The sequence below is a fragment of the Dama dama genome, chromosome 20, assembly GCF_033118175.1.
Source record: "Dama dama isolate Ldn47 chromosome 20, ASM3311817v1, whole genome shotgun sequence".
NCBI lineage: Eukaryota > Metazoa > Chordata > Mammalia > Artiodactyla > Cervidae > Dama > Dama dama.
The window spans coordinates 56,226,047-56,250,175 of NC_083700.1; the positions used below are offsets into that span (position 1 = coordinate 56,226,047).

At 39.8% G+C, this 24,129-nt stretch overlaps 1 non-coding gene across 1 annotated transcript; it reads right to left on the reverse strand.

Moving 5' to 3' along the window:
- Nucleotides 1–10,188: 10,188 nt before the first annotated feature.
- On the reverse strand, nt 10,189–10,280 carry LOC133041820 (small nucleolar RNA SNORD116). The gene has a single exon (XR_009689384.1). It is a non-coding gene; the product is annotated as a small nucleolar RNA SNORD116 (small nucleolar RNA).
- Nucleotides 10,281–24,129: the final 13,849 nt, after the last annotated feature.

The window sequence follows — 24,129 nt, forward strand, 5'->3', positions numbered from 1 at the left end:
GTTGTTCCATGTCCAGTTCTACCTGATGCTTCTTGATCTGTATACAGATTTCTTAAGAGGCAGGTCAGGTGGTCTGGTATTCCCATCTGTTGAAGAATTTTCCACAGTTTATTGTGATCCACACGGTCAAAGGCTTTGGCATAGTCAATAAAGCAGAGATAGATGTTTTTCTGTAACTCTCTTGCTTTTTCAATGATCCAGCTGATGTTGGCAACTTGATCTCTTGTTCCTCTGCCTTTTCTAAAACCAGATCAAACATTTGGAAGTTCATGGTTCACGTACTGTTAAAGTCTGGATTGGAGAATTTTGAGCATTCGTTTACTACTGTGTGAGATGAGTGCAATTGTTCGATAGTTTGAGCATTCTTTGGCATTGCCTTTCTTTGGGATTGGAATGAAAACTCACCTTTTCCAGTCCTCTGGCCACTGTTGAGTTTTCCAAATTTGCTGGCATATTGTGTGCAGCACTTTCACAGCATCATCCTTGAGGACTGCAATAGGTCAACTGGAATTCCATCACCTCCACTAGCTTTGTTCATAATGATGCTTACTAAGGTCGACTTGACTTCACATTCCAGGATGTCTGGCTCTAGGTGAGTGATCATACCATTGTGATTATCTGGATCGTGAAGATCTTTTTTGTGTATTTCTTCTGTGTATTCTTGCCACCTCTTCTTAATATCTTCTGCTTCTGTTAGGCCCATACGGTTTCTGTCTTTTATTGTGCGCATCTTTGTATGAAATATTCCCTTGGCATCTCTAATTGTCTTAAAGAGATCTCTAGTCTTTCCCATTCTATTGCTTTCCTCTATTTCTTTGCACTGATCACTAAGGAAGGCTTTCTTATCTCTCCTTGCTATTCTTTGGAACTCTGCATTCAGATGGGTATATCTTTCCTTTTCTCCTTTGCTTTTCACTTTTCTTCTTTTCACAGCTGTTTGTAAGGAATCCTGAGACAGCCATTTTGCTTTTTAGTATTTCTTTTTTGGGGATTGTCTTGATCCTTGTTTCCTGTAGAATGTCGTGAACCTCCATCCATAGTTCTTCAGGCACTCTATCAGATCTAGTCCCTTAAATCTATTTCTCACTTCCACTGTATAGCCATAAGGGATTTGATTTAGGTCATACATGAATGGTCTAGTGTTTTTCCCTACTTTCTTCAATTTAATTTTGAATTTGGCAATAAGGAGTTCATGATCTGAGCCACAGTCAGCTCCCAGTCTTGTTTTTGCTGACTGTATAGAGCTTCTCCATCTTTGGCTGGAAAGAATATAATCAATCTGATTTCGGTATTGGCCATCTGGTTATGTCCGTGTGTAGAGTTGTCTCTTGTGTTGTTGGAAGAGGGTGTTTGCTATGACCAGTGTGATCTCTTGGCAAAACTCTGTTAGCCTTTGCCCTGCTTCATTTTGTGCTTCACGGCCAAATTTGCCTGTTACTCCAGGTGTTTCCTGACTTCCTACTTTTGCATTCCAGTCCCCTATAATGAAAAGGACATCTTTTTGGGGTGTTAGTTCTAGAAGGTCTTGTTGGTCTTCATAGAATCACTCAACTTCAGCTTCTTCAACGTTACTGGTCTGGGCATAGACTTGGATTACTGTAATATTGAATGGTTTGCTTTGGAAATGAACAGAGATCATTCTGTCCTTTTTGAGACTGCATCCAAGTACTGCGTTTCAGACTCTTTTGTTGACTATGAGGGTACTCCATTTCTTCTAAGGGATTCTTGCCCACAGTAAAGCTATAATGGTCATCTGAGTTAAATTTACCCTTTCCAGTCCATTTTAGTTCATTGATTCCTAAAATGTCAACGTTCACTCTTGCCATCTCCTGTTTGACCACTTCCGATTTGCCTTGATTCATGGACCTAACATTCCAGATTCCTATGCAATATTGCTGTTTACAGCATCGGACTTTGCTTCTATCATCATTCACATCCACAACTGGGTGTTGTCTTTGCTTTGACTCAGTCTTCATTCTTTCCGGAGTTATTTCTCCACTGATGTCCAGTAGCATACTGGGAACCTACGGACCTGGGGAGTTCATCTTTCAGTTTCCTATCTTTTTGCCTTTTCATACTATTCATGGGGTTCTCAAGGCAAGAATACTGACGTGGTTTGCCATTCCATTCTCCAGTGGACCACATTCTGTCAGAACTCTCTACCGTGACCCGTCCATTTTTGGGTGGCCCTACAAGGCATGGTTCATAGTTTCATTGAGTTAGACAAGGCTGTGTTCCATGTGATCAGATTGGTTACTTTTCTGCTTGTGGTTTTCAGTCTGTGTGCCCTCTGCTGGTGAAGAATAAGAGGCTTATGTAAGCTTCCTGATGTGAGAGACTGACTGTGGGGAAACTGGATCTTGTTCTGATGGGCGGGGCCATGCTCAGTAAATCTTTAATCCAATTTTCTGATGGGTGGAGCTGTGTTCCCTTCATGCTCTTTACCTAGGCCAAACTGGTGGATTTAATGAAGATAATGGCAACCTCCTTCAAAGGTCCCATGCATGTACTGCTACACTCGGTGCTTACCACCCTGCAGCAGGCCACCACTGACCAACACCTTCACTGGCAACTCCTGGACACTCCCGGGCAAGTCAGGGTCAGTCTCTTGTGGGGTTACTGCCCCTTTCTCCTGGGTCCTGGTGTGCACCTAGAGCCAAAGGTCTAGAGGAAGTGTGAGCATGAGTCATTCATATAACTGCAGAATGTGGAAATGGGCGGGTGATTGAGGGAAGATGGAGATGCAGCTTGGGGACACAGAGAGGTTAGATGGAGCTCAGTATATACATTGGAGAGTGTGAGGTGTAAGGACTGTGATGGGAGTGGTCAACAAGAGGTGGAACATGAAAGACATTATCAATCATATCATAGGGCTTGAACTTCACACAGAGTAGAAAGGAAAGTCATTAGAAGGTTTTAAAGAGGAGAGTGAAAGGATCAGATTTGTACTTTAGAAAGACTCTGTCAGCAAGGTGGATAATGATTGAAATAGGGCCACATTACTTGCACATATGTTGTGTGAGTTAGAAAAACAACTGGTGAACTAGAAAAATGTATTCCCACTAGGCAGAGGAACGATCAGATATTGCCGCCCCTCCCAAACCTTAATCTTGGGAGCTGAGTTTGGACTGTATCTTACCCTTAGTCTCCATGCCCCTGACAAGACTGGGTGCATTCAGGCAGGGCATAACCTGCACAGTGGTTCACAGTGGCTCAGTTTGCAAAAGGTTATGTAGGAGTCCAGGTGAGGGATGCTGGGGGCATGAACTAAGGATAAAGAAAGGTGGAGGACTTTTTGAGGTACTCAGAACTGACAAGGTTTGGTGACTGGTTGTAACAGGGTAAAGAGTGGGAATGTAAAAGTTTCTGTATGTGTATGTGTGTTCAAATATTTAGTACTTCATCCTTCCCTCTCTCCTGTTTTATTCTCTCTTCCCAGGATGCAGTCCTGTTCTCCAAAGAGCTCACTGTATCATTGAGGGGAGTTAGGGAGGCTTATGTCAGATGTAAGAGGTAAATTCATTTGGAAGTTAGATTCATTATGAAGAGTGGAGGGTTGTATGCAAAAAAGAATCCTCTCTTCTGCCTGAGAGTGGTAAAGACTGTCAGGGATGGCAGTAGAGGTGGGGTTTTAAAAGAGAAACACGTTCAGGGGCAGAAGACGGAGCCTGAAGGTGGTAGAATTAGAAATGAGGACACCACTATCTGAGGATAAGATAAGACAAATATCTGACAACCAAGAAGAGAGTTCTCACCGGACACCAGATCTGCTGGTGCCTTCATCTTCATTTCCTGGTCTCCAGAACAGTGAGAAATAAATTTCTTTTGTTTAAGACACCCAGTCACGTAGAGGTGTAGGATGGAAGGGGGAAGGGAGGCCCAAAAGGTAGGGGATAATTATGACTGATTCACATTATTGCTTGGCAGAAACCAGCACAACATTGTAAAGCGTGGGCATACATGCTAAGTCGCTTCAGTCATGTCCGACTCTGTGCCACCCTACGGGCTGTAGCCCACCAGGCTCCTCTGTCCATGGGATTCTCCAGGCAAGAATACTGGAGTGGGTTGCCATTCCCTCCTACAGGGGATCTTTCTGACCCAGGGGTCAACCTGTGTCTCTTACATCTCTTGCATTGGCAGACAGGTTCTTTACCACTAGTCCCACCTGGGAAGCCCTTGAAAAGCAATTATCCTCTAATTAAAAAAAAAAAAAAAAAAAAGAAATGGAGAAGGGCGAAAGGGGTATGGTATTTCTAATAAAGATACAAAGATATAAAACAACGTGGACTTTTGGGAAGATTAAAAGTCTTTGATTAAAAGTGTGAGATCACTGGGATGGTATAGATAGGGAAGCGGAGGCAAGGGCCGCATAGTCGCAGGCCTGGCACTCATTTATCTGACAAATATTTTGTTCCTTTTGTCCTTGATTCTTAGAAAAATTTATGTAATGTCATAGTCTCTGCTTTTGTGGCATGAAACTTTATTTTTAAAATAATTTAAGAGCTATTTTGGTTTTGTGTGTTACTTTGGGGCCAGCGTTGTAGACATATTGGGGAGGGTAGGATGAAGACAGAGGCCTGCGAGGGAGCATCTGTATCCAGGAGATAACTGTGGATGCTGAACTGAGGCTATGTTACTGAAAATGAGGTGGGGAGAGACAAAGGTTAAGGGGGATGTTTATGATAAGACTGTTGATTGATTGGATGCAAAGTGTGAGGGAATTGGAGGGTCAAGCAATTGCCTCCTGGTTTCTGATTTAGGTGACTCGGTGATGAAATATTTTTCTTTCTCTGAGATAAGACATTTAGAAGAAAGTATAGGTGAAGAGAGATGGGAATACCAGACCACCTGATCTGCCTCTTGAGGAATCTATATGCAGGTCAGGAAGCAACAGCTAGACCTGGACATGGAACAACAGACTGGTTCCAAATAGGGAAAGCAGTACATCAAGGCTGTATATTGTCACCCTGCTTATTTAACATATATGCAGAGTACATCATGAGAAACGCTGGATTGGATGAAGCACAAAAAATTAACTAGCAACAAATAGTATTTGACTAAGTGTTTTACTAAAATGTTGTTGTAGATACAGAAGCTTTAACACAACTTTCTGGCTTATGGAATAATATAAAATGATTTGTAATGAATACTTTTTCATATGTCAGCTGTAAGAGTAGGACTACTACAAGAACATATACAGATTACTCTTTGTGAAACTCCATGGGTGCCATTTAAGAAATTATTTGAATGAATCCTTATAGTTGTGTATCCTTTAGAGTTGTGTATATGGTGGTCCCAGATAAAATTTAGGGTTATGTGGAAACAGAAGACAAAAATAGGAGGAAACGCAGCCAGCACAAGGAATGAAGCCAGAAGGAGAGGGTGATGGTAGGAGGGCTGATGGGAGATTAAGTCGAGGAATTGCCAAGAAATCTAACATGGAATATGATTGGACCTCTTGTAGATGGGAGAATATATGATAGGAAAATGAACACAGATGTTATCTGCAAGAGGGAAGTGTGACAGTAACTTCCCTGTCAGACAGTAAGAGTTTGATGTCTAGGGAATGGGTCTGGATATCAGTTGGTTTGTCACCATAAGTTTATGCAGCTGTGATCACTGTGAAATCAATTTATTGAGCAGTGTTATCTCTTTGATACATAAGTATGGAAAAGTAATGTTTTTCAGTATCTATAATGAGCTGTGCTCCATTGTTTCCATTATCTAATTGGGTAGCAATTTCTATTACTTACATCGTAGTCCAGTTCTATTAGCATTGTCAGTATTGAGTATTCATATGGTTTTGGTTTGATGGTTAACACCCAAACCTATTCATTTTAAAACATGTGTCTTTTACTTGAGTTTCAGATTTCCTCTTTCCCTTCCTCTAACTCAGGTCAGATTTCCGTCTCTGACTTGAAATAGGGAAGAAAGGCGTATAGAGCCTCAGTCTCAATTGACTACTTCTCCCTTAGACAGCATATTAAAAAGCAGAGACATCACTTTGTCAACAAAGGTCTGTCTAGTCAGGGCTATGGTTTTTCCAGTGGTCTAGTATGGATGTGAGATTTGGACTATAAAAAAAGCTGAGCTCAGAAGAATTGATGCTTTTGAACTGTGGTGTTGGAGAAGACTCTTGAAAGTCCCTTGGGCTGCAAGGAGATCCAAACAGTCCATCCTAAAGGAGATCAGTCCTGGGTGTTCATTAGAAGAACTGATGTTGAAGCTGAAACACCAATACTTTGGCCACCTGGTGCAAAGAGTCGACTCATTGGAACAGACCCTGATGCTGGGAAAGATTGAGGGCAGGAGGAAAAAGGGAAGACAAAGGATAAGATGGTGGGATGGCATCACCGACTCAATGGACATGGGTTTGGGTGGACTCTGGGAGTTGGTGATGGACAGGGAGGCTTGGCATGCTGTGATTCATGGGGTAGCAAAGAGTCAGACACTACTGAACAACTGAACTGAACTGAATTACTCCTTTAATTTTCATTTTTATAACCTACTATTACCTTGAAAAAAAAAAAGACCTTATTTTTAGAGCAAACTTCATATATATTTTTTATACTTTTTGTGATTTCATTTGTTTTTTTAATATTGTATTTTTGAGAGTCTAACCTCTACTCTAGATTTTTAATCTTTGCTTTTTGGTATTTGTTATCAATTTTGTACCTTTAAGAATCCAATCTTCAGTACCCATTTTTACTTAGGAGTGTGATTATTGGCTTGATTACTCTCTCCCCATTTTGACTCTCCTTTTTCTCCCCCAGGTCACCTCTATCTTCTCCCTCCCCTTCACTACCCAACTCTGTGAATCCCGGTGTGTGTTCCGGGCTGTGGAGAACACTTAGGCAGCTGATTACTGCCTAGATCTGTCTTTCTCCTTTTGATTCCCCCTTTTCTCCTCCTGGTCACATCTGTCTCCTTCCTCCCTCTTCTCTTCTCTATGTAACTCCGTGAACCTCTCTGAGGGCTCCAGACTGTGGAGAGCACATAGGGAATTGATTACTGGCTAGATTGCTCTCTCCCCTTTTGATTCCCCCTCTTCTCCTCCTGGTCACCTTTATCTCCCTTCTCCCTCTTCTCTTCTCCATGTAACTCTGTGAACCTCTCTGGGTGTCCCTCACTGTGGAGAATCTTTTCACCATTAACCTAGATGTTTTATCATGGGTGCTTTATGGATGGAGAAGTCTTGAGGCTACTGTGAGAATAAGACTGAAAACCAGAGGCAGGAGGCTTAAGCCCAAAACCTGAGAACACCAGAGAACTCCTGACTCCAGGGAACATTAATCAATAAGAGAACATCCAAAAGCCTCCATACCTACACTGAAATCAAGCATCATCCAAGAGCCAACAAGTTCTAGAGCAAGATATACCATGCAAATTCTCCAGTAATGCAGGAACATAGCACTGAGCTTCAATATACAGACTGCCCAAAGTCACACCAAACCCATAGACATTTCAAAACTCACTACTGAACACTTCATTGCACTCTAGTGAGAAGAAATTCATCTCCACCCACCAGAACACTGACACAAGCTTCCCTAACCAGGAAACCTCGACAAGCCACCTGTCCAACCCCACCCACAGTGAGGAACCTCCACAATAAAGAGGAATCGCAAACTGCCAAAATGGAGAAAGACCACCCCAAACACAGTAAACAAGTAGAAAAGGCAGAGAAATACTCAGTGGGTAAAGGAACATGATAAATGCCCATGAAACCAAACAAAAGGGGTGGAGATAGGGAGTCTACCTGAAAAAGAATTTGGAATAATGATAGTAAAAATGATCCCAAAATCTTGAAAACAAAATGGAGTTACAGAGAAATAGGCTGGAGACAAGTATTGAGAAGACACAAGAAATGTTTAATAAGGACCTAAAAGAAATAAAAAAGAGTCAGTCAATAATGAATAATGCAATAAATGAGATCAAAAACACTTTGGAGGGAACCAGCAGTAGAATAACAGAGGCAGAAGATACACCATGCAAATTCTCCAGCAACGCAAGAACATTCTATCTTCTAGAATGGTAGAAATAAATGAAGTATAGAGGAAAAAAGAAAAAAGAATTATAAGAAATGAGGACAACCTCAGGGACCTCTGGGACAATGTTAAACACCACAACATTCGAATCATAGGAGTCCCAGAAGAAGACAAAAAGAAAGGCCATGAGAAAATACTTGAGGAGATAATAGTTGAAAACTTCCCTAAAATGGGGAAGGAAATAGTCACACAAGTCCAAGAAACTCAGAGTCCCTACAGGATAAACCCAAGGCATAACACCCCAAGACACATATTAATCAAATTAACAAAGATCAAACACAAAGAACAAATATTAAAAGCAGCAAGAGAAAAACAGCAAATAACATACAAGGGGATTCCCATAAGGATAACAGCTGATCTTTCAATAGAAACTCTTCAGGCCAGAAGGGAGTGGCAGGACATACTTAAAGTGATGAAAGAGAAAAACCTACAACCCTGATTACTGTACCCAGCAAGGATCTCATTCAAATATGAAGGAGAAATCAAAAGCTTTACAGACAAGCAAAAGCTGAGAGAATTCAGCACCACCAAACCAGCTCTCCAACAAATGCTAAAGGATCTTCTCTAGACAGGAAACATAGAAAAGGTGTATAAATGCGAACCTAAAACAACAAAGTAAATGGCAACGGGACCATTCTTATCAATAATTACCTTAAATGTAAATGGGTTGAATGCCCCCCAGAAAAGACAAGGACTGGCTGAATGGATACAAAAACAAGACTCCTATATATGCTGTCTACAAGAGACCCACCTCAAAACAAGGGACACATACAGACTGAAAGTGAAGGGCTGGAAAAAGATATTTCATGCAAATGGAGACCAAAAGGAAGCAGGAGTAGCAACACTCATATCAGATAAAACAGACTTTAAAATAAAGACCGTGAAAAGACACAAAGAAGGACACTACATAATGATCAAAGGATCAATCCAAGAAGAAAATATAACAATTATAAATATATATGCACCCAACATAGGAGCTCCACAATATGTAAGGCAAATGCTAGCAAGTATGAAAGGGGAAATTAATAACACAATAATAGTGGGAGACTTTAATACCCCACTCACACCTATGGATAGAGCAACTAAACAGAAAGTTAAGGAAACACAAACTTTAAATGATACAATGGACCAGTCAGTTTCAGTCACTCAGTCGTGTCTGACTCTTTGCGACCCCATTAACCAGAGCACACCAAGCCTCCCTGTCCATCACCAACTCCCGGAGTTTATCCAAACTCATGTCCATTGAGTCGGTGATGCTATCTAACCATATCATCCTCTGTCGTCCCCTTCTCCTCCTACTTTCAATCTTTCCTAGCATCAGGGTCTTTTCAAATGAGTCAGCTCTTTGGACAGGTGGCCAAAATATTGGAGTTTCAGCTTCAGCATCAGTCCTTCCAATGAACACCCAGGACTAATATCCTTTAAGATGGAAGGATCTTAAAGGTTGGATCTTTAAGAGATCTGGTTGAATCTCCTTGCAGTCCAAAGGACTTTCAAGAATCTTCTCCAACACCACAGTTCAAAAGCATCAATTCTTCTGCACTCTATAGCTTTCTTTATAGTGCAGTTCTCACATCCATACATGACTACTGGAAAAACCATGGCCTTGACTAGACGGACTTTTGTTGACAAAGTAATACCTCTGCTTTTTAATATGCTGTCTAGGTTGGTCATAACTTTCCCTCAAAGGAATAAGCATCTTTTAATTTCATGGCTACAATCACCATCTGCAGTGATTTTGGAGCCCAGAAAAATAAAGTCAGCCACTGTTTCCACTGTTTCCCCATCTATTTGCCATGAAGCTATGGGACCAGATGCCATGATCTTAGTTTTCTGAATGTTGACCTTTAAGCCAACTTTTTCACTCTCCTCTTTCACTTTCATCAAGAGGCTCTTTAGTTCTTCTTCACTTTCTGCCATAAGGGCCATAAGAGTGGTATCATCTGCATATCTGAGGTTATTGATATTTCTCCTAGCGATGTTGATGCCAGCTTGTGCTTCATCCAGCCCAGCGTTTCTTGTGATGTACTCTGCATAAATGTTAAATAAGCAGGGTGACAATATACAGCCTTGACGTACTCCTTTTCTTATTGGGAACCAGTCTGTTGTTCCATGTCCAGTTCTTTTTTTTTTTCAACGTGCTGGACTTCAGTTTCGATGAGGAGACGGTAGTGAGTTCTCACTCATTTTGTTCAGATTTCCAAGGAATGCATGAGAGGGTGTCGTCATCAATCCCATGTCCAGTTCTAACTGTTGTTTCCTGACCTGCATACAGATTTCTCAAGAGGCAGGTCAGGTGGTCTGGTATTCCCATCTCCTTCAGAACTTTCCACAGTTTATTGTGATCCACACTGTCAAAGGTTTTGGCATAGTCAGTAAAGCAGAAATAGATGCTTTTCTGTAACTCTCTTGCTTTTTTGATGATCCAGGAAATGTTGGCAATTTGATCTCTGGTTCCTCTGCCTTTTCTAAAACCAGCTTGAACATCTGGAAGTTCATGGTTTGCGTATTGCTGAATGTTCCAATGGACCAGTTAGACTTAATTGATATCTATATGACATTTCACCCCCGAACAATGAATTTCAGCTTTTTCTCAAGTGCACACATAACTTCCCCAGGATAGATCACTTCCTGGGCCATAAGTCTAGCCTTGGTAGATTCAAAAAAATTGAAATCATTCCAAGCATCTTTTCTGACCACAATGCAGTAAGATTAGATGTCAACTACAGGAAAAAAGCTGGTTTTAGAAATGGATCATCATAGTCAACAAAAGAGGCTGAAATGCAGTACTTGGATGCAATGTCAAAAACAACAGCATGATCTCTGTTTATTTCCAAGGCAAACCATTCAATATCACAGTAATCCAAGTCTATGCCCAAACCAGTAATGCTGAAGAAGCTGAAGTTGAAGAGTTCTATGAAGACCTACAAGACCTTCTAAAACTAATACCCAGAAAAGATGTCCTTTTCATTATAGGGGACTGGAATGCAAAAGTAGGAAGCCAAGAAACACCTGGAGTAACAGGCAAATTTGGCCTTGAAGTATGGAATGAAGCAGGGCAAAGGCTGATAGAGTTCTGCCAAGAGAATGCACTGGTCCTAGCAAACACCCTCTTCCAACAACATAAGAGAAGACTTTACACATGGACATCACCAGATAGTCAACACCAAAATCAGATTGATTATATCCTTTGCAGCCAAAGATGGAGAAGCTCTATACAGTCAGCACAAACAAGACCAGGAGCTGACTGTTGCTCAGATCATAAACTACTTATTGCTAAATTCAGACTGAAATTGAAGAAAGTGGAGAAAACCACTAGACCATTCAGATATGACCTAAATAAAATCCCTTATGACTATACAGTGGAAGTAAGAAATAGATTTAAGGGATTAGATCTGATAGACAGAGTGCCTGATGAACTATGGACAGAGGTTCATGACATTATACAGGAGACAGGAATCAAGAACGTCCCCAAGAAGAAGAAATTTTAAAAGGCAAAATGGCTATCTGAGGAGGCCTTACAGATAGCTGTGAAAAGAAGAGAAGCAAAAAGCAAAGGAGAAAAGGAAAGATACCCGTCTGAATGCAGAGTTCCAAAGAATAGCGAGGAGAGATAAGAAAGCTTTCCTTAGCGAATAATGCAAAGAAATAGAGGAAAACAATAGAATGGGAAAGACTAGAGATCTCTTCAAGAAAATACCAAGGGAATATTTCATGCAAAGTTGGGCTCAATAAAGGATAGAAATGGTAGGGACCTAACAGAAGCAGAAGATATTAAGAAGAGGTGGCAATAATACACTGAAGAACTGTACAAAAAAGATCTTCACAATCCAGATAATCACGACGGTGCGATCACTCTCCTAGAGCCAGACATCCTGGAAAGTGAAGTCAAGTGGGCCTTAGGAAGCATCACTACAAACTAAGCTATTAGAGGTGATGGAATTCCAGTTGAGTGATTTCAAATCCTGAAGGATAATGCTGTGAAAGTGCTGCATTCAATATGCCAGCAAATGTGGAAAACTCAGCAGTGGCCACAGGACTGGAAAAGGTCAATTTTCATTCTAATTCCCCAAAAAAGGCAATGCTAAAGTATGCTCAAACTACCACACAATTCCACTCATCTCACAGGCTAGTAAAGTAATGCTTAAAATTCTCCAAGCCAGGCTTCAGCAATACGTGAACCATGAACTTCCAGATGTTCAATCTGCTTTTAGAAAAAGCAGAGGAAATAGAGATCAAATTGCCAACATCCGACGGATCATCGATTCGTGTGCCTGATTCCAGCACAGGCTGGAATAGAGATCGCTGGGAGAAATATCAATAACCTCAGATATGCAGATGACACAACCCTATGGCAGAAAGCGAAGAAGAACTAAAGAGCCTCTTGATGAAAGTAAGAGAGGAGAGTGAAAACGTTGGCTTAAAACTCAACATTCAGAAAACTAACATCATAGCATCCAGTCCCATCAATTCATGGCAAATAGATGGGGAAACAGTGGAAATGGTGGCTGACTTTATTTTTCTGGGCTCCAAAATCACTGCAGATGGTGATTGCAGCCATGAAATTAAAAGACGCTTGCTCCTTGGAAGGAAGATTATGACCAACCTAGAGAGCATATTGAAAAGCAGAGACATTACTTTGTCAACAAAGGTCCGTCTAGTCAGTTCGGTTCAGTTCAGTTGCTCAGTCCTGTCTGACTCTTTATGACCCCATGAATTGCAGCACGCAGGCCTCCCTGTCCATCACAAACTCCCGGAGTTACTCAAATTCATGTCCATCATGTCGGTGATGCCATCCAACCATCTCATCCTCTGTTGTCCCCTTCTCCTCCTGCCCCTAATCTCTCCCAGCATCAGGGTCTTTTCCAATGAGTCAACTCTTCACATGAGGTGGCCAAAGTACTGGAGTTTCAGCTTCAGCATCAGTGCTTCCAGTGAACACCCAGGACTGATCTCCTTTAGGATGGACTGGTTGGATCTCCTTGCAGTCCAAGGGACTCTCAAGAGTCTTCTCCAACACCACAGTTCAAAAGCATCAATTTTTCGGTGCTCAGCTTTCTTCACAGTCCAACTCTCACATCCATATATGACCACTGGAAAAACCATAGCCTTGACCAGACGGACCTTTGATGGCAAAGTAATGTTTCTGGTCTTTAATATGCTATCTAGGTTGGTCATAACTTTCCTTGCAAGGAGTAAGCTTCTTTTAATTTTGTGGCTGCAGTCACCATCTGCAGTGATTTTGGAGCCCAAAAAATAAAGTCTGACACTGTTTCCACTGTCTCCCCATCTATTTCCCATGAGGTGATGGGACCAGATGCCATGATCTTAGTTTTCTGAATGTTAAGCTTTAAGCCAACTTTTTCACTCTCCTTTTTCAGTTTCATCAAGAGACTTTTTAGTTCCTCTTCACTCTCTGTGTCTAGTCAAGGCTATGGTTTTTCCAGTGGTCTGGTATAGATGTGAGATTTGGACTATAAAAAAAGCTGAGCTCAGAAGAATTGATGCTTTTGAACTGTGGTGTTGGAGAAGACTCTTGAGAGTCCCTTGGACTGCAAGGAGATCCAATCAGTCCATCTTAAAGGAGATCAGTCCTGAATTTCCATTGGAAGTACTGATGCTGCAGCTGAAACTCCAATACTTTGGCCACCTGATGCGAAGCACTGACTAATTTGAAAAGACCCTGATACTGGGAAAGATTGCAGGCAGGAGAAGATGGGGAAGACAGAGGTTGAGATGGTTGGATGTCATCACAGACTCAATGAACATGGGTTTGGGTGGACTCCGGGAGTTGCTGATGGACAGGGAGGCCTGGCACGGTGCAGTTCATGGCGTCGCAAGGAGTCAGACATGACCGAGTGAACGAACTGAACGACCTGAACATGAAAAAAAACTGTTAAAAATTCCATCATATGGAGGCTAAACAACATGCTTCTGACTAACCAACAAATCACAAAGGAAATCAATGAAGAAACTATAATATGCATAGAAATGAATGAAAATGAAATCAGAACACAAAACTTATGGGACACTGTAAAAGCAGTGCTAAGGGGAAGGTTCATAGCAATACAGGCTTACCTCAGGAAACAAGAAAAAAGTCAAGTAAATATCCTAACTCTACACCTAAAGCAACTAGAAAAGGAAGAAATGAAGAACCCCAGGGTTAGTAAAAGGAAAGAAATCTTAAAAATTAGGCCAGAAATAAATGTAAAAGTAACAAAAGAGACTGTAGCAAAATTCGACAAAGCTAAAAGCTGGTTTTTTGAGAAGATAAATAAAATTGACAAACCACTAGCCAGACTCATTAAGAAACAAAGGGAGAAGAATCAAATCAACAAAATTAGAAATGAAAATGGGGACATCACTACAGACAACACAGAAATACAAGGGATCATAAGAGACTACTGTCAGCAACTATATGCCATTGAAATGAACAGCTTGGTAGAAATGGACAAATTCTTTGAAATGTATAACTTTCCAAAACTGAACCGGGAAGAAATAGAAAATCTTAACAGACTCATCACAAGGACAGAAATCGAAACTGTAATCAGAAATCTTCTAACAAACAAAAGCCGAGGACCAGCCAACTTCACAGCTGAATTCTACCAAAAATTTAGAGAAGAGCTAAGACCTATCTTACTCAAACTCTTGCAGAAAATTGCAGAGGAAGGTAAACTTCCAAACTCATTCTATGAGGCCACCATCACCCTAATAATAAAACCAGAGAAAGATGCCACCAAAAAAAGAAAACTACAGGCCAATATCACTGATTAACATAGATGCATAAATCCTTAGCAAAATTCTAGCAAACAGAATCCAACAACATATTAAAAAGGTCATACATCATGACAAAATGGGCTTTATCCCAGGGATGCAAGGATTCTTCAATATTCACAAGTCAATCAGTGTGATACACCACATTAACAAAAACCATATTATTATCTCAATAGATGCAGAGAAAGCCTTTGACAAAATTCAACATGCATTAATGCTAAAAACCCTCTAATGACAAAAACCCTCCAGAAAGCTGGAATAGAAGGAACATACCTCAACATAATAAAAGCTGTATATGACAAACCCACAGCAAACATTATCCTCAATGGTGAAAAATTGAAAGCACTTCCCCTAAAGTCAGGAACAAGACAAGGGTGCCCACTCTCACCACTACTATTCAAATAGTTTTGGAAGTTTTGGCCACAGCAATCAGAGCAGTAAAAGAAATTAAAGTAATCCAGATTGGAAAAGAAGAAGTAAACCTCTCACTGTTTGCAGATGACATGATCCTTTACATAGAAAACCCTAAAGACTCCACTGGAAAATTACTAGAGCTAATCAATGAATATAGTAAAGTTGCAGGATATAAAATTAATACACAGAAGTCCGTTGCATTCCTGTACACTAACAATGAGAAAACAGGAAGAGAAATTAAGGAAATAGTTTCATTTACTATTGCAATGAAAAGAATAAAATACTTAGGAATATATCTACCTAAAGAAACAGCAAACCTATATATAGAAAACTATAAAACACTGATAAAAAAATCAAAGAGGACACAAATAGATGGAGAAATATATAATGTTCATGGATCAGAAGTATCAATGTAGTGAAAATGAGTATACTACCCAAAGCAATCTATAGATTCAGTGCAATCCTATCAAACTACCAATGGTATTTTTCACAGAACTAGAACAAATAATTTCACAATTTTTATGGAAATACAAAAAACCTCAAATAGCCAAAGCAATTTTGAGAAAGAAGAATGGAACTGGAGGAATCAGTCTGCCTGACTTCAGGCTATACTACAAAGCTACTGTCATCAAGACAGTATGGTACTGGCACAAAGACAGACATATAGATTAATGGAACAAAATAGAAAGCCCAGAGGTAAATCCACACACCTATGGACACCTTATCTTTGACAAAGGAGGCAAGAATACACAATGGAGAAAAGACAACCCCTTTAACAAGTGTTGCTGGGAAAACTGGTCAACCACTTGTAAAAGAATGAAACTAGAACACTTTCTAACACCATACACAAAAATAAACTCAAAAGGGATTAAAGATCTAAATGTTAAGAACAGAAACTGTAAAACTCCTAGAGGAGAACACAGGCAAAACACTCTCTGACATAAACCACAGCAGGATTCTCTATGACCCACCTCCCAGAGTAATGGAAATAAAAGCAAAAATAAACAAATGGGACCTAATGAAACTTAAAAGCTCTTGCACAACAAATGAAACTATAAGCAAGGTGAAAAGACAGCCTTCAGAATGGAAGAAAATACTAGCAAATGAAGCAACTGACAAAGGATCTCAAAAATATACAAGCAACTCCTGCAGGTCAATTCCAGAAAATTAAATGACCCAATCAAAAAATGGGCCAAAGAACTAAACAGACATTGCTCTAAAGAAGACATACAGATGGCTAACAAACACATGAAAAGATGCTCAACATCACCCATTATCAGAGAAATATAAATCAAAACCACAATGAGGTACCATCTCACAATGGTCAGGATGGCTGCTATCCAAAAATCTACAAACAATAAATGCTGGAGAGAGTGTGGAGAAAAGGGAACCCTCTTACACTGTTGGTGGGAATGCAAACTAGTACAGCCACTGTGGAGAACAGTGTGAAGATTCCTTAAAAAACTGGAAATAGAGCTGCCATATGACCCAGCAATCCCACTCCTGGGTATACACATGGAGGAAACCAGAATTGAAAGAAACACATGTACCCCAATGTTCATCACAGCACTGTTTATAATAACCAGGACACAGAAGCAACCTAGATGTCCACCAGCAGATGAATGGATAAGAAAGCTGTGGTACATATACACAATGGAATATTACTCAGCCATTTAAAAGAATGCATTTGAATCAGTTCTAATGAGGTGGATGAAACTGGAGCCTATTATACAAAGTGAAGTAAGTCAGAAAGAAAAACACCAATACGGTATACTAATGCATATATATGGAATTTAGAAAGATGGTAATGATAACCCTATATGCGGGGCAGTGAAAGAGACACAGATGTATAGAATGGTCTTTTGGACTCTGTGGGAGAAGGTGAGGATGGGATGATCTGAGAAAATAGCATTGAAACATGTATATTATCATATGTGAAACAGATTGCAAGTCCCGGTTCAGTGCATGATACAGCGTGCTCAGGGCTGGTGCACTGGGATGACCCAGAGGGATGGGATGGGGAGGGAAGTTGGTGGGGGGTTCAGGATGGGGAACACATGTACACCCATGGTTGATTCATGTCAATGTGTGGCAAAAACCACTACAATATTGTAAAGTAATTAGCCTCTGATTAAAATAAACAAATTTTTAAAAAGCAAAAAAATTAAACTAAACTAATTTGTTGTTTATTATTATATAGTTATTTCTATTTTATTACTTATCAATTATTGTTTTATTATTTATTTATTGTTCATCTAAGACAGGATCCTTACACTGCTACATAAGGACATTCTTTGCTTTTTCACAATTTTCAGCATTGCCTATTTCCATGTATCAATTGGCTTTGAAGGCAACATGGAGAAGATTGAACTACATTTCCCAGAAACCACAAGACTTTGGTTCGAGTTTTTAAAATAAATACATGTTAAAATGGAAGACAGAAGTAAAACAACAGCCATTACTGTCTGAAGAGAGAGATGACAGGACACAGTAAGAAAGAAAACAGATGGAAATGGACTGGCACCCTTACTCTTCCCTACTCCATTTTCAACTCTTCTTCATGAATTCTGGCTTTGTTCACCTATCATGATCCCTGACCCACAACGAGACAAAGGTGGTAGCTGTACAGTGGCCACAGCCTTCCACAGACTTTGACACCAGACTCTCACAGCCCCACTTTATTAATTGTTCCTGGCCTTGCTTAGCTTCTAACTTTCAACACCAAAAGCTAGCTCCAGTGCTTCAGGAAACACTGTTAGTAACTTTTCTTAACTCTCCAACTCTTTCTTCAGTTCTTTGCTTCCCCAATTAACTCTTATAATAACTTCCCTACTGTATAATATTCATAGTAGTTCTGTTTTCTTGATGGAACTCTGATATCGTTATTGGTTGTTTTGGCTATTAATGTGTACCAAACTATCCCAAAATTTAGTGGTTTGAAACAACCAATTTATTATTTTCATGATTCTGTGGGTTGATTGGACTAACTTTGGTGGCTCTTCTGGTCTTACTTGAAGTCTGATAATTATGAATGGAATCATCTAGAGGGTTGACTTGGAATCTGAAATAGTTAGGTTGTTTCTTTCTGCCTATAGTCTTGGAACTTCTCCATCAGCATAGCTGGATTTTACACATGGGCTCCCAAGAACACAAAAATGGAAGCTTTCATAATCCATGCTCAGTTCAGTCGCTCAGTCGTGTCCAACTCTTTGCGACCCCATGAATCGCAGCACTCCATGCCTCCCTGTCCATCACCAACTCCCGCAGTCCACTCAAACTCATGTCCATTGAGTCGGTGGTGCCATCCAGCCATCTCATCCTCTGTCATCCTCTTCTCCTCCTGCCCCCAACCCCTCTCAGCATCAGGGTCTTTTCCAATGAGTCAACTCTTTGCATGAGGTGACCAAAATATTGGAGTTTCAGTCTCAGCATCAGTCCTTCCAATGAACACCCAGCTACATCCTACTAATTAAAGCAAGTCACTGGACCGGCCCAGACCCAATTTGTGAAGGGCCTACACAAAGCCATAAATAAGAGGCCTTATGAATCTTTGAAAACAGTTTCCAAACTCCAAAGCTAGTTTTGGAAACTAGCTACTATACTTTTCTGTTTGACCTCACTTTAATGTTAACTCAAGACGTGCTTTGTGCTTTTCTGAATCTCATTTTAGGTTTCTGTTATGGTGACTCTTCATCAGACACTATGGTTTGGGTCCCACCATCTGCATGTGCTCTGTTAGGTGACTCTGACCTGCAACTCCTGTCATCACATGAATTAGGAGCACAGAAAGGGAGTCCCTTCTGACTGGTTTGGAAGGATTGTGAATATATACCACCCCTCAGTATTATATCTTTGGACAGATTCCTGAAGGTAGATGGAGTATACTTTGTGGCACTTCTGACTGCCCACCTCCAGGGGCAGTAGTCAGTTGTGTGGTTTTTTTTTTTTAATTCAGAAACTCTGAAGTCATTTGAGAGGCTGAGGTTGGTTCTAAGGCTGCCCTGTTTCACATAGGGCTGTCTCTTTTCCTGTACTTGGGAAAACCTATATTTATTTTCTGTAGCTAGGTTCCTTCCCAGAGGCAATAGTCTTAAGGTTCTCTTTCCAAACTTCATGTTTTTTTGTGATTAACTACATCAAGTATTAGATCATGAATGTTGCTGTATGGCTATAATGGAAAGTCTGTACAGAGATTCCATATTACATGTGTTATTACTAGTTTAACCTGGATTATAGCCGGTTCTGGCTTAGTGGACATAAGTCCTTTGTACTTGCACAGAGCCCCAAGCTTAGAAGGCCCTGCCCTTTGTTTAGTGCTTTGCTGTTGCTATCTTGAATTTCATAATTGTTTTTCAACTGAGGCCCTCTCATTCTCATTTTACTCTGGGCCCTACAAGTTACATCGGTGATCTTAATTACACCACTGGTTGCCAACACAGAACTTCAGGCTTTGATCATCTTAGCAATAGTTCAAGTGTTCTACACTTACCCCTCTCAAACCTCCTCCACACTTACCTGTTTATTCAGAACCACTAGCACTGGTTGAGTTGGTGCGAGCTCACTGGAGGAACAGAGTGCCAACAGATTTTCTGCCTCAACAGCTCGGGCAGGCCCCAGAATGCCTATATGCAGAGCTCATGTTCCACTGAGTGTCATGAGCATAAATCAGAACATCTCACTGATTGAGGACTTCCCACTTTCCTCTGAGTTTAGATTTCTGCACTTCTCATTTGAACCACAGCACCCTTCTTGTCAATCCTGCCACTCAGACCAAAGGAATTATGCCAGGTCAAAGTCTGGTCTGTGTTTGAAGATTGTTAAAGATGACCCCCAAGCTCACCTTATTTGGCTTGCATTTTGGTTTGCTTCCAAATCAGTGAATTGTTGTTGTTTAGTCACTGTCATGTTCAACTCTTTTTTGTAACACCATGGACTGTAGCCCACCAGGTTCCTCTGTTCATGAGGTTTCCCAGGCAAGAATATTGGAGTGTGTTGCGATTTCCTTCTTCAGGGGAATCTTCTCAGTCCAGGAATTGAATCCTCATCTCCTGCATTGGCAGGCGATTTTTTACTGCTGAGCCACCTGGGAAGCCCAAATCAGTGATAAGAAGGCAAATGATGGATGGTCATCTTCATATCTCTCCAGTCCTCAGGGAGCGGAATTTTGGTGGTAAAATTCCCTTTGCAACATGAGAAGAAAGAAACAATAAGCCTATAAACTTGGACTGATAAGTCTGCCTACTCTCTTGAAGCCAAATTCTTTTAGCATTTTGGTAGACCATAGTTTTATGTTGTTTTATTAGTTTTTTCTTCATTGTTAGGACCTCTGTAGGCATGGTCATGGCCTGCTACTTAAATCTGCTTTCTTCAAGCGACACTCTCTCTTTAATTGATCTAATCATTACTATGGTTTTAATCCATCTATATGCTGACAACCATAAAATGTGTATCTCTATTTAACAACATTTATTCACAGGCTACCTAAATGTAAATATCCAAACTCAGCTCTTTATTCCTTTTATTAAAATTCTCTTTTCCAAAATCTTCCTCATCTCAGTAAATGACACTTCTGTTTGCCCATAGTTTCAGTTAGAAACTTGGGATTCATCCTCACATTCACTCCACTTTATCTCCCCCATACAGTCCATGACCATATCTTCTCTATTCCACTTAATTTTATTTTCAGTATGTTCATTTTCCCCTATTGTTCTTCTTTAAGCCAAAATCATTTCAAACCCAGGAGAACTGCTATAGCTTTCTCATGGGACAGTTCCTCTCATGTATTGTAGATTCCCTTTATACACAGAAACCAGAGAATGGTTTTGAAATGTAAATTAGAGTACACTTATAGATCATCAACAACTTCTTCTACACTTAGAATGAAGCTCAGACTTTCTTCCATAAGCCTCAGGCCCTTCAGAATCCATTGGAGAGTGTATCTTGAGCATCATTTTTGAGATTAATCAAATGTAGGTTTTGGAATCCATCTTCGTCTCAGGATCTATGACTCTAAATGATGGAAAAATATTTTATAAACATTTATTTTTCTTTATTTATCTGAAAACAAGGGCAGTGTATAGCAGCTTCACTAATTCTTTTCTATAATAAAAGAAAAGCATACAAGGACATATGTATTTTTAAGGTAAAAGGCATAGATATTTGTTTATATTGGGATGAAATAGGAAAAAGTCATGATATGATAGGTGGTGACTGTATTGTATGCTAGAACATTCAATTTCCATAAAGTGCAATAAACATTACATTATTTTGTAGATATTTAGAGGATACAATGTCATCAGTACTTAATAGGACCAAGATCAAATTAATTTTCCCACAAATATTGCTCTTTTCATTCTGACACTTGTATTTTTACTATTCACATAGACAACTTTAATATGTTGATAAAGTTTGAATTATTATTCCAGAAAACTTTTGTATGAAGTAACATTCAACCAGACAGCAAGAAGAAAAAAGAGTTTTATTTATCACTATGTGTTGCTGTCCTTTAATGGACTGGAAGCTGGTGGTCTGGAGTTGACAATAAGAAAGTGAAAGAAGGAAAGAGACTAACATTCCCTGGGTTATGCAGAAAACCAATAAAGCACTAGAACAGGGTTTGTACCGCTCACGAAGGCACAGGGCTTCCTCTCGAGGAGGTCTTGAAAACCTGGGCAGGAAAGTGAGCTCAGCAGGTTTCCATGCCCCAGAGAACTTAGTCAGAGAGAGAGAGTGAGAGAGAGAGAGAGAGAGAGAGAGAGAGAGAGAGAGAGAGAGAGAAGGACATGGGGATCCAAGTCTCTAGTGCAACAAGGGTGCTTTATTGAACTCTGTGTGAGTATATATACTGTTTTACAAGGTAGCTTCTTCAGTAGAGATAAAGATCAAAAGACCAGACTTACAAGTTACCAGGGAAACAAGGAATAATAGAGGTCATAAAGCAAGCAGACAATCCATATGAAAAGAAAGAGGGTCGTAAATAATCACTTTCACTGTATGGAAAAGCTAATGAAGGAAATCCATGCATGCATTCCATCTCATGACTTCAGTCCTGGGAGCAGCGTGCCACTCTACTCCTGTTACCAGGAACTGATAAGGAACAGAGGGCTCATGAGAGACAGAAAAGAGCACACAGGAACTCTACTGTTAAACATTCCCTGACAACTATATATGATAAATGAAACAATGAGTAAATAAAATTTTACTTTTAATATTGACTTATAGTATTTAAATACCTCTGAGTGTTTAATTGTTGATGCTTTTGAACTGTGGTGTTGGAGAAGACTCTTGAGAGTCCCTTGGACTACAAGGAGATCCAACCAGTCCATCCTAAAGGAAATCAGTTCTGAATATTCATTGGAAGGACTGATGCTGAAACTGAAACTCCAATACTTTGGCCACGTGATGCAAAGAACTGACTCATTGGCAAAGACCCTGATGCTGGGAAAGACTGAAGGCAGGAGGAGAAGGGGATGACAGAGGATGAGATGGTTGGATGGCATCACCGACATGAAGGACATGAGTTTGAGTAGGCTCTGGGGGCTGGTGATGGACAGGGAGGCCTGGCGTGCTGCAGTCCATGGGGTCACAAAAGTTGGACATGACTGAGCAACTGAGCTGAACTGAGATTCTTAAAATTATTTTCATGAGCCATGTAATGATCCACAATAGAATTTTAAGATTCACATCATCGTTCAATTTGTTTATTAAAATCCAGTCCTTGATCTAATTGTATTCCTTTTCTTCTTTAAAATACAAATAATGGCACTTAAAAAAAACACTGACAATTACAATGGATCCAACCACTGATAACATCAAAGTAGAAATGTTAACTCCGGGATTTGAGTGACTTTCACCAGGGCTGGGATATGTTTGAGGAATAAACAAACCTACTTGCACAATGTTGGATACTTTTGATTTCAAATTACTTTTATCCACACTTTGAATGGCAGTGAATATGTGAGTTGCATTTTCTTCTAAAAAATGTCCTGGTTTGAATATAAAACTTTACTTGGAGTTGGCCTCCATGTGCTTATTTGCCATCTGCATTTTCCCTCTGAAAAAATGTCTATTCAGTTCTTCTGCCCATTTTTTAATTGAGTTGTTTTTTGATGTTGAGTTGTATGAGTTCTTTATATATTTTGGATAGCAACTGCTTATCAGTCATGTCATCTGCACATATTTTCATCTGTTCAGTGTTCTTTTTTTGGATCCGTGGTTTCCTTTGCTGTGTGAAAGCTTTTGAGTTTAATAAGGTCCCATTTGTCTTTTTGCTTTTGGTTTTTTTTTTTTTTTGCTTTAGGAGACTTATCCGAAAAATATTGCTTCCATTCATGTCTAAGAGTGTTTTGCCTTATTTTATAGGCAGAATAGGAGTTTTATAGTATCCAGTTTTACGTTTAGGTCTTTAATTCATTTTGAGTTTAGTTTTGGACAGCTACTTATAAAAGAATAAAATTAGAACATTCTCTAACGTACATATACAAAAATAATATCCTTTGCTTTTAAAGATAATTTTGCTGAATAGTTAATTCTTGGTTGGTGGTTTCTCTTTCAGTACTTTAAATATATCACTCTTACCCTCTTCTTGCTTGCAGGGTTTCTGAAGAGAATTCTTGTCTTGTTCCTTTATAGGTGTTTATTTTCAGCTTCTTTCAAGATTTTTGTCTTTATTTTTTACAGTTTGAATATGCTATTCCTAGGTGTAGATTTTTTGGAATTTATTGTACTTGGTGCTCTCTGAGCTTCCTTAATCTGTGGCTGATATTTGTCATTAATTTTGGAAAACTCCCAGCCATTATTCATCATTTCTTTTCTTTCTTTCTCTTTCTCCTTCTCCTGATACTCCCCTTGAATGTATGCTGCATTTTTATAAATGTCATAGTTCTTAGAAATTCTA